Source organism: Acomys minous, assembly GCF_964271855.1.
Source record: "Acomys minous genome assembly, chromosome: 16".
In the NCBI taxonomy this organism is placed as follows: Eukaryota; Metazoa; Chordata; class Mammalia; order Rodentia; family Muridae; genus Acomys; species Acomys minous.
Window position 1 is genome coordinate 915,001 of NC_140498.1, and position 11,615 is coordinate 926,615.

Here is an 11,615-nt window from a genome sequence, read left to right on the forward strand (position 1 = left end):
GGAGGTTTTGTAGCACAAGGACTCGCTCGGTACCACACCAGGAAGGAGAGGCCCATGAACTCCTCCCCAGGAGATTGTGCTGTAGGGCGATGTGCAAGGACAGGGAGACACTAGTGGGGGAGGAGGTGTGTGAACTGTTTGTTAATATTTACCCACATTAATAAGATGTTGAGCAACAGACTCCCCATAAAAGCCACAGTTAAAATTAGTAAGCTGTTCACCCTGTTCTAACAATATGGAATAATTAATTTCCACACTTGGGTTTTTTCTCCTATAAACAGTAATTAAAGAGAAATATTATATAGCTGCACCTGTTTTTCACTTTCAGCTTTCCACAGTGAGTAAACCCAATCTTTTATGGATGAGAGGAGACACGTGCTGGAAAACCTGTAGGAAGAGCACGTCTTCCCTTGAGACGTGTAAGAAATCTCAAAGTATTAAGCCATATGGAAGCGGCCTTGAAAGAGGGCGGGAAGTGCCAACAGTGGAGATGAAACCTCATGTGTCTGACTTTTAGCTCCTCAGAAGGCTTCGGGAGGAGGGAGGGTGTTCTTCTAGGAGAAAGGAGACCCCGTGAGTCCATTATCCCAAGGACAACCTGACTTCTACACTTTCTCTGTCCCTCTTACTGGAATGGAGTCTCTGTCTCCAAATGAGGGAGTCAGAAGTGGCCCAGAGAAAGCCAGACACAGGTGAAGCTCAGAGGTTCTCAGTGCCCTTCTGGCAGGTGTCAGCTATCCCCAGCTGCTTGGGAGTCCACAGATGAAGGGGCGCATCGTGAAGGGCGGGCCGGGCCCAGAAGAGGCGAAGAGCTAATATTTGCACTGCACTGTATAGTTGATTCTGCACAGCTTCCCACAATCACTATGCAAAGTTATTCTGCTTTCTGGCTAAATCCCGGCAGGCACCAGGCCACATCTGCCTCACGGAAATTCTGATGCCTGACCAAGGTACCCAATGGCTCCCTGAGATCCGGGTGCTTGGGAGAAGCAGAAGCCCTGTAAAGGCGTGCCTACTTCTGTTCCTATTTCACCTGGCCTTTCTGTTAACAAAAAGCCTGCCTGTTGGCCTGTTCAGTCCTTGAACTCTAGTTGGTTTTATTTCTGGAAAAGGGACCCGCCACCAAAATAACATGGGTGATCTTTGGGTTTGCTCTCAGGCAGGAGCAAAGCTGTAATTGGAGGCCCCAGGTCTTGAGCAAGGACTTGGAGTACAATTCAGAAGCATAGACATGGACCGTGTTTCTTCAGCTTTGACAGGCACAACCTGGGCTGTGGCATAAACATGCATTGTCCTCAGCGACTGTGCAGCACCCATCACAATCCCAGAGCAGGAGACTATTTTGTTCAATGCCAAATTCCCTGCAGTAGTTTAAGGATTTAATGACTGGGCATCTGAAAGGTAGGTAGGCTGACACCAAGAAGGAGACTGTCACCCACAGATGAGAGTCAGGGGGAGTTTTCCCCTTGGGCTGGAACGATCTTGATCCCTACCTATGGTACCTATGGTGTCTTTCAGTGCTCACTCTTCTACACCTGCCACCTGGGCTAGGGGGCGAGGGGCATCTCCCAGGGGTGCCTCAGATTCTTACTATTTCTTTTTCTTCTTTCTTTTCTTTCGTCTTTGAGGTGAGATTTCTCTGCATAGCCCTGGGCTGTTCTGGAACTCACTGTGTATACCAGGCTGGCCTTGAACTCACGGAGATCTGCCTCACTCTGCCTCCTGAGTGCTAGGGTTAAAGCTGTACGCCACCCACCTCCAACCTAAACTCTTACTACTTCAAACTGCCTTTCCTCATATGCTCTCCCCGTCGCTGTCTATGTGTGTTATCCAAGTCTTGGGATTTCATTCCAAGAAACAAAAAAGACGAGGTAGCTAGTCCACTGTAGGGTTTACGGCTAATGCAATTAGGTGAAGGTTGGAGGAGAGAGGTTCCAGGTCACTGGAGTCCTGAGCTTATCAGGTAAAATTCCCCACTTTAAATGTTCCCTTCTTCCTCATAAGCCTGCCATCTCCCTGTCATCACAGATCTGGGAAGCCACAGTTGTCACACGACCTCATCAGTTTTGCTCCATTCTTTTCTCCCTGTCATGGCTGTGTGCTGTGTTTTCCAGACCCATGACCCTTGTCTTGGTTCACCTTCTATTGCTAAAATAAAATACCCAAAGATGGTGTCATTCTAAAGAAAGGAGGTTTATTTGGCCTCACGGTTTCAGAGGTGACGATGTTCAGAAGGATGATGCCAGCATCTGCTCATTGTCAGATGACAACTTTGGGAACAGAAGAATCTGGACCACAAACAGAAAAGAAGGAAGAGAAGGCTGATACAACAAGGCTCCTGGCTTGATTTTAGTAGCTCGCGTCTGCGGTGACATTTGTATCAGCAACAGCTTTAGCAGGGACGAACTATACTCAGCTACCACCTGAATCTTCAGAATCTGTCCACAAGCCATTATGTGGCAAAGGGAATTGAGGATGCTAATGAACTAAGCCAGAAATAGTGAGGTGGCCGTGGGTTATCTGGGCGGACCATAATGGTGGAAGAGGTAGTCAGAAGAGAGAAAGCATTGGAGGAAGGCTCGGCAGCCTTGTGCTGACCTGTGGCAGGATGGAGGAAGGGCGCTGTGTGAGGAACGCAAACACCTCGAGGAGCCAACACAAACAGACAAAACCATGGACTCTCCTCCAGAAGCTCCGCAGGAACACATTTCTACCAACACATTGACCAGAGGCTAGTAAAGCCTGGAACTGCACACGTGTGTATAAACTTCATTGTGAGTTGAGGCAGTACCAGCAGGATGTTTGCCCACCCTCTGACATGCCCTGTTCCCACCACGCCTTCACTAGCACAGCAACCCCACTAAGTCAAAGTCAACGACACATTGCTTATGTCACTGTCTAGATCAGAGCGTGTCCTTGTTCATCCTTCCTCTCATCTAAGGAGGGAGACCCCCAGTCATGGATGGACAGTCCCTGTTCAGTCCTGTGAGCCCAACACCTCAGTTACAACACATGAATTCCGAGGCCTGGAGGTCAGTGAATGCACATCTGTGGGGCTCCCTGAAGCAGGCTGAAATGACTAAGCTCATGGGTCTCCCCTGTAGCTTTCTTCTTGTACCCAAGCTGGCTGTCTCATCTCATTACCAGAGGAAAGGCAGTGACTACGGTCCTTATTTGAGTCTCACAGAGTGGGTGACACTGGAATGTGTCCTCAATTGACCGCACTGTTTGGGGTGTGTGGGAGGGTTATGGAACCTTTAGAACACAGAGTTTTGCTAGAGGAAGTATGCCTTTAGGGAGTGGGATTTGAGGTTTAAAGCCTGACCTTACTTCCTCCATGTCCTGTGTTTAGATAAAATGTGACCTCGTTGCCCCCTGACAGTCAGGCTGGCTTCGCGTTCCTGACGCCTCGTCTTCCTGCGATGATGGACACTGTTTTTCTAGGGCTGTCGTCTAAAATAAATCCTTTTCCTCTACAAGCTGCTTTTGAACATGGCGTTTTAACATAGCAACAGGAAAGTAACCAAAATGGACACCAAGGACAGCTGTGGTCCTCACCAGACCTTTTTCCTTGCCAGCCTTTCCTACAGACCTGTCTTTCCAGCACTCATGTTAGAACTAGAAGCCCACACAGCCCAGTGCTTGGAGCATAAAAAGGTCTCTGGAAGGAGAATCTGGCTGTCCGGTGATGCCCCGTTTCTGGAGTGTGTCACTGTCCTTCAAGACTGTGACTCAGTTAAGAGAATCTGCTTGCAAACCTAGCTCAACAACCTCGTTCTCTCCCGTGGGGGCCATGGCTGGCACGGGTCCTCTGTGCTGCCTGTGGTGGCTATTCAAGGTTTTAGGGATGGGTATAACTTAAACTCAGGATTCTGGCTCACACTGGGTAGACAGACATCTTAGGTAACCAGAGCAGGAAGAGGCACATGTAACATTTCAGTGGTGACTGGAGAGTCCACAACCAAGGGCGTAAGGGTGACAGGGAAATCCAAGGTGCTCATGAGACTTTGGGAAGAGCAACAGTGAGAGTGGAATACGAGCCCTTGAGGATGACTGTGAGGAATCCTGGAGCATCACAGGCTCCTGTAAAGCTTTGATAAAAGTGCTTCTACCTTGTGTACATCCCGCTGCTGGACTGTGTGTTACCTCAGTCTACTGAGTAAAATGACCTGGCATCATACCAGAGCCTTTGCAGGACAGATCCATGCGCCTGACTACTCAGTGACGGCCTTGGATCTGACTTGTACTGGTTCCTCTACCTCTGATCTCAGACAGAACCATTTTGGATTTCTCTCTCCTTGTTGTGAGCACTCAGGGAGAGCATTTTTGGAAAAATATATTCTAAAACCCATGAAGGTCATCTTTTACCTCAGCCATAGCTTTCCCAAGGATCTCACAATGAGTGCCATCAGCATGCAGACCGAGACTTCATACAGAGATGCCTCTCATTGCCGAACTCAGCAGAAGAGGAAAGGAAAAGCATAAATAGTGACACTGAGAATTTCTTCCAAATTAATCCCAAACCACATTACCTCACCCCCCCACCCACACACACATACACACAAAGCCTGGAGAACACTAAGCAGGAGAAGTAACAAAATATACAACAGGCATCTTGTTTTTGAGCTATGGCAAATCAAATACAAAGAAAACCAGCAAGAAGTTAGGAGACAAAAACACCTTACTAAAAAGAATGCTGTCTGACTTCTCCCTAGAAACTGTACTTGAAAGAAGATAATGAAAAGTATTTAAAGTGCTGAGTGGAAAAGAAATCCATCAACATAAAATTCTGTGTTGATAAGTCACGCTCCCCAAGGGACAGGAAATAAAGACTTCCTCAGATGAACAAAAGTGACAAATGTCCAAAGCTCAAATTCACATTAAGAAATAGATTTGGGAAATAAATAAGGACATATAAAACAGACACTCTTATTCTTATTTAAAAATTATCTAATAAGCAGCAGTTATCTAAAAATAAGGGAACCCGTATATATGCATATATTAAATATACAGATATGTGACTATGTTCAAATAAAATATATGACAATGACATAAATAATAAGCAGGAGAAATCTGGATTATTTTATTGTTTTAAGACATCAGCACTACCGATGATGTGGGGCATCAGTATTTGGAAGTGCACAGATTAGGTGTACATACATACTACATAGTCCAAGAAGCCATAAGATAGTGTTTTAAAAAGCATACTTGATGTGGTAAGAGAAAAGAACAAATCATACTATATAAAATGCAGGGATCATAAAAGGCAGAAAAGTAGTGGAACCACTTTAAAATGGAAGAACAACGGAGCCAGCAAATCAAAGCTAGTCATAGGTAAGGCGGATATTAACCCAGTTTTATACGGAACCATTTTGGATGTCAATGTCTGAATGTATCGATTGAAAGACAGTTTGTCAGAGTGGATCAAAAAACAAGTCTCTACCCACTGTCTAGCCTGCTTTGCTCATTAGGAGCTACACTCTTAGGGGAAGCTGAATCCCCCTCTCCCAGAAGCTAACATTTGCATCAGTTCCCTGGTAAGAGGTAAGACTTTCTGTCCAGCTCGTCTCTCTGTGCTGGGGTTTGGTCTGGCTTAAGCTTGTCTGTGTCCTGTGCAGTTTTCACACCTGCTGAGAGTGTGCACGGGGCTTCCCCGTTGTGTCTGGAAAACACTCTTCCCTTTGACTCAACCACCATCTCTGGCTCTCACACTTGTTCTGCCTCCTACTCCATGCACAATGATCCTGGGGCCTGGTAGTTGACAACACTCTAGTAGAAAGCCACACATCTAAGACTATTTGGGCATCACAAACTGGTCTTGACTGGCACTTTTTTTCCCCCGGGGTGTAAAATTGACTGGGTAGGAAAGTGGAGGTGGATGTTGGAATAGTTGAGAGAGAGAGAGTAAATATGATCAAAACACGTTGCACAAATTTCTCAACCAATAAAAGTATTGTAGAAGAAATCTACGTTTCAATATAAAGATATATATTTTTTTTTAAATGGGGAAAGATGAACCATTCCAGAGGAAACCAACAAAGAGTAGGATCAGTTATGTAAATCTTAGGCAGAACTGATTTTAAAAAAGATTGCTAGGGTTAAAGAGGACTTTCCATCGGGATAAAAAAGTGAATTCTCCCAAAAGATTCAACAGTCTTTGGTGTGTTTTTATATAACAACAGAACATAAAAACACATACAGCAAAATCTAGTAGAACTGTAAGTAGAAACGGATAAACTTACGATTATTGCTGGAGCCTTCGGTACCCTCTATCAGAAGTGACACACCTAGAAGACAGAAAATCAGTTAGAACACAGCTGAACTCAACAGCACCATCAGTCTACTGGATGTGCGAGGTATTTATAGACATGGCCATTCAACAGAAGCAGAGGGTGTGCTTTGGCTAATTTGGGAGCCGGATGTTCACCAAGGCAGACCATCTCCTGGGTATGCTTACCCAGCTTAGCACCTCAAAGAGCAGAAGGCATTGGATTTCTGTTTGCATAGCATAGTGGGAAGAAACTAGAAAACAAATGTGAGAAAGATGCTGAAACCCCAACACCCACCTCGACCCCAGCTCCTGGCAATCAGCCAATAATATCGGTCCAAGAAAAATCACTCAAGAAAAAGTGTAAAATACTCTAAGTAAATTAAATGTATAGCTTATTGAAGCTTGTGAAATCCAAGAACAGCAATGCTCAGAGGCAAATGCATATTATTGTGCATACGTATTAGGTAAGAACACAAAAATACTGGTCTAAGGTCAATTATTTACGTTTTTGCCATAAGAAACTAGAAAGAGAGTACCAGCTTAAGACCAAAGTAAGATAAAAGAAGAAATAATGAAGCTAGAACATGAAATCAATGAAATTAAAAACAGAAAATCAATAGAAGAAATCAATAAAAACCCAAAAGCTTTTTTATTCAATAAAATCAGTAAGTCTTTTTCCAGGCTAAGGGGGGCAAGAAAGTGAAGACGCCGTGGCCGCCATCATAATGAAAGACAGGAATTCCATATGTCATGGGAATTGCATATGCAAGGCAAGGGTGCTGTGAGAGACCCTGTGCCTGCAACATGACTGCCTCAACGAAAGAAAAGTACTAAGCAAAAGCCACAGTCTGCCCAAACTCACAGTGATAGGGATGATCTGGAAAGGCCTGTGCTCATTACAGAAATTGAGCCAGTAAACAACATAGAAAGTATCAGCTGCAAGCGTGCTCACTGGTGGTTCTTATAGACATTAAAGGGGAGGCGCAAAACCAATCAGCTGGAGACTCTTCGAGAAGATATAAGCACAGTCTAGTTCCCAATTTACTCTGTGGGGCCCCCGTTACCCTAACACAGAAACCACTCAAAGAAGTTATGAGAGAAGAAAGCTACAAACAAGTGCTTTAGAAGCCCTGATGCAAAACTCAATATTACTAGCAAACTGACATCAGCAAATCAATTCAGGGCAGGATTAAAGGTGCTTATCTGCAAAGCCTGATACCATGACTTTGACTATTGGGACCCATGGTGGAAGGGACAAACTAGGTCCTAAAAGATGGGTTTTTTTTTTTACTTCAATATGCATTGTGGCACATGGATGTGCACACACTAATAACAAATGAAATAAAATTTTGTAAAGTAAGTAGATAAATGATAAAATTGTAGTGGGCTGGGAAGATGGCTGAGACACAAAGCACTTGCAGTACAACCATGAAAACACAAGTTTGGGTCTCTTTAGGATGCATGCAAAAGCCAAGCATGACAGTGTGTACCTATAACCTTGCACTGGGAAGCCAGAGACAGGTAGATCCTGGGGAGCCACTGGCTAGGAAATATAGCTGAAATGGTTAACTCCACGCTCAGTGAAGAGATGCTACATCAACATAAAGACGGACAGTGAAGCTCTGGCCTCCATGTGCACTCAGGGTTATATCAATAAATCCAGAAAAGGCACCTGGCAAATGCTACACTAATTGAAAATTTCAAAACAAAACAAAAAATGGATAGGAGGCCCATTAACTCAATAAAACTCTCTGTAAGAGTCTGCGGATGGCATCACTCTTAGTGCAGAGAAACTCAGTGCTTTGCCACTAAGACCCCAGCAAGCCAGGCTGGCCTCTTTCCACTGCTCTTCTTGTGCAGAAGCCGAAGACCAAACAGCGACTCAAAACAAGAAAGAGAAATGTCAGGAATGCAGATGGCGAAAGGGAACACGAAGCCGTCTCTGTTTGTAGAGATGGTTGGCCAGCTATTTAGAAATTCTAAAAATATGTTTAAAACCTCTTGGAACTACTTTCATAGCAGGGCTGTAAGGTTGAGGGTTAGTAGCTAAAAGCCAATTAATTTCCTATTCAAGTGAGGTGAGACTTAACTGACTCTGAGATGTACCATAGTGTTACAGTATTCGTGAGGGAGTAGACCAATAGATCAAAAGAGAGGAAGGAAGATGCCAGAACAGGCCCATATAAGCCTAATAAAACGATCTGGTCTAGCGGATTCTCTGCTGCTGTGATAGAAACACGACAGAAAGCAAGAGGGAGGAGAGGGTTTACTTCAGCTTACAAGTTGCAGTCTGTCATGACCTGTCAGAGCAGGAACTCGGGGCAGGAACCCTGAAGATAGAATCTGAAGCACAAACATGGACGACATGCCAGCCACTGACTACGACATGCCAGCTAGCTTTCTGAGGTGGCCTCAGTCCCCTACCTGGGGAGAGAGCTGCCTATGACGGACTGGACCCTCCCACACCAATTGAGAAAGAAGCGTCTTGGGGAAGTAAAGATAGGCTGGTCTCTGAGAATTCCAGGACAACCCAGGCTGTTAAACAGAGAAACTTTGTCATGAAAAAACAAACAAACAAACAAACCCAACCCAACCAACCAACCAACAAACAAGCAAGTCTCACAGACATTTATTTCCTTAGGACATTCTGTCAGAAAGAACTCCTTAGTTGAGGTTCCTTCTTTGCACGTGACTCTAGTTCATGGCAAATTGACAATAAAAACTAACCAGCACATGGCCTTTTGCAAGAAGCCAAAGGAATCCGATGGAGTAAAGACGGTCTTTTCAACAGACATATTTTTAACAATAGAAATCCACAAGCAAAAAAGAAAAAGAAAGAAAAACAGAAAGAAAGAAAAAGAAAAGAAAGAGGACAAATTTACTATTCGCTTTTCAGAAAAATTATCTCCAAAGTGGGTCCATAGACCTAAATGTAAAGCCCCAGACTAAAAAGAAAAAAAAAGAAAGAAAGAAAGAAAGAAAAAAGAAAAATCTTAGAAAACAATGTAAAGAAAGATTAAACTGATTTAGATGGTGTTCAGTTTGGTGGTGACATGCTAAGACACGCCAAAGAAAGTTACAAAAAAAAAAAAAAGGAATTGATAAGTTGTATTTGACAAAAATTTTAATTTCTGATCTGTGAAATAAACCTCAAGGAAGTAAAAGGCTTTCAAACACTGATCATATCACATGGTGGCAAAGTCTCAGGGCCCCACGTATTTAGTCCCTGCTGGTGGGAACCCAGCATGCTATGGCTGCCTTGGAACTCAGCTTAGAAAAGTAGACACACTCTTTCCAGAGGGCCCAGCCATCTACCACTCCTTAATACTTACTCAAAGGGACAAAAACTTATGTTCACATTAAAAGAACTGACCATGAGTGTTTTTAGAGTTTTTATTCAAAATTGCCCAAAGTTGGAAGTCAGCAAAACGTCCATCAGTTGATGGATGGGGAAGTAAACTGTGGTATATCTAAGCAATGAAATATTATTCAGCAATGAGAGTAATGAGCTACCAAGCCATGAAAAGACACAGGAAAAACTTAAATTGGTATCACTAACTAAATAAAACTGTATGGAAAAGTTATTATTATATGATTTCAACTGTATGACATTCTGAGGCAATACCGTGGAGATGGTCAGAAGATTAGCAGCCACCAGGACTTAGGGTGGAGGGGGGGGTGGGTGCGAAGGATGTGTAGGATAATGAAACTACCCCATAATTCTAGAACAGCAGACACATGTAAATCTGCTAAGTTGATAGAGCGAGTAGAGCGAACCCTGAAGTAACCCTGAGAGCAACTACAGATCTACCAGAACCATTGATTGTTAACCATGTGCCACTCTGGTAGGGGAGGTGATTTCTATCTAGGGGGGCACACAGTTCTGGGGAAGATGACCGCGTGGCCAGTTATGCTGGGATGCTTGACCACTGTAGACAGCCTCCATCCTCCAGGTGCAAGCTCCAGCTGGGAACTTGGCCGGGTTGGCCCAATCAGAACAGTCCTGTCCCCACAGTGGCTCTTGGGGCAAGGCTTCCCTTCTCCTTCTGAATAGTCACTGTGTGGATGGGAGGACAGCTCCCTCAGCTGCTGTGGCCCAGAGAGGGGCCAGCTTGGGGACAAAGGAGACCAAGAATGTAGCTTCAAATACTGTGCATTTGTGGACTGTACACAGAATCTCTAGCTTTTCCCTCAAATTTTCTGTGAACCTAAAGCCGCCCTAAAAAAAAAAAAAAGTCTTTCTTTAAACAAAAGAAAAACAACTGACAAATCACTTGAATATTCAACAAAAGAAAAGTAGTTATGCAAAGAAAACCCAACAGCAAAACATTATGCAACCACGGAACTGACTACAAAGATACTATTTTTTGAGGGAAAATGGCTCCGACAGAAAATTATACATTGGGAATGAGTGAGGACGTGCAGGCCACAACAGAGAGCACCTGAGTGAGGGCAGTCAGATGATTGCTGCTTTTCTTGGCTATATTTTTCCACACGGCCTGTGATGCTCATATGCTACTTTTAATGAGAAGAAGATTTGCTGCCCCTTGCAGGCCCCTGAGGAGCTGATTTCCTGACCTCTGCACCCCTCCTTAGCCAGGTGGAGCTGTATGAAGCTGGGCCAGCATGCTCCTTTCCAGCCCTTGCCCAGCACAGCCCACCAGGGAAGTCACCTGGCTGAGAGTCCACATCCAACAAAAGCACGACAGCCGTGCCTCCTCAGCACAGCAGACGCACAGGCTTCCCGAGTCTTTGACTCATCCGCACTGCTGAGATCTCTTTTAACGAAAATTCTGGCTACATTGGAACCACTCAGACTGCTCCTAAGCAGGACACTCTAGGTGCCATTGACCAAACTCCCAAACTTTGAGTCGAGAGCCTCACAGGCCTTTGTAACAGGTGGACACACATCCAGAACAGCTTCAGGAACCGTCTCAGCTAGAACAGAGAGCTAATGCAATTTGGCTTCACTGATAAAGGAAAATTCCGGAGGTGGCAGGCTTCGGGCACAACGCGATCCAATTGTTCGGGATGGCTCAGAGCCCTGGCTTTGTTTTCTTCACCATGTTCCTGGCACGGTTTTGTCCTCAGGATAGTTTCTTTCTGGGCCACAGAAACTGAGTGAGATGTTCTCTCATCCACACAGTGCTCATTTAAAAGAGAGGATGCGCCTCTCAAGAGACTCAGAAGAATGCCTTGTCTACCTGGACCAGCTCTGTCTGACCAGACACTGTAAGCTGTGACCTGAGGGATGGAGGACAAATCTGCACAGGTCAAGTGTCCCAGCAGGGTGCCAGCACAGTCGCTTTCCCCAGAGCCATGTGGATCCCCAGACGGAAATCAG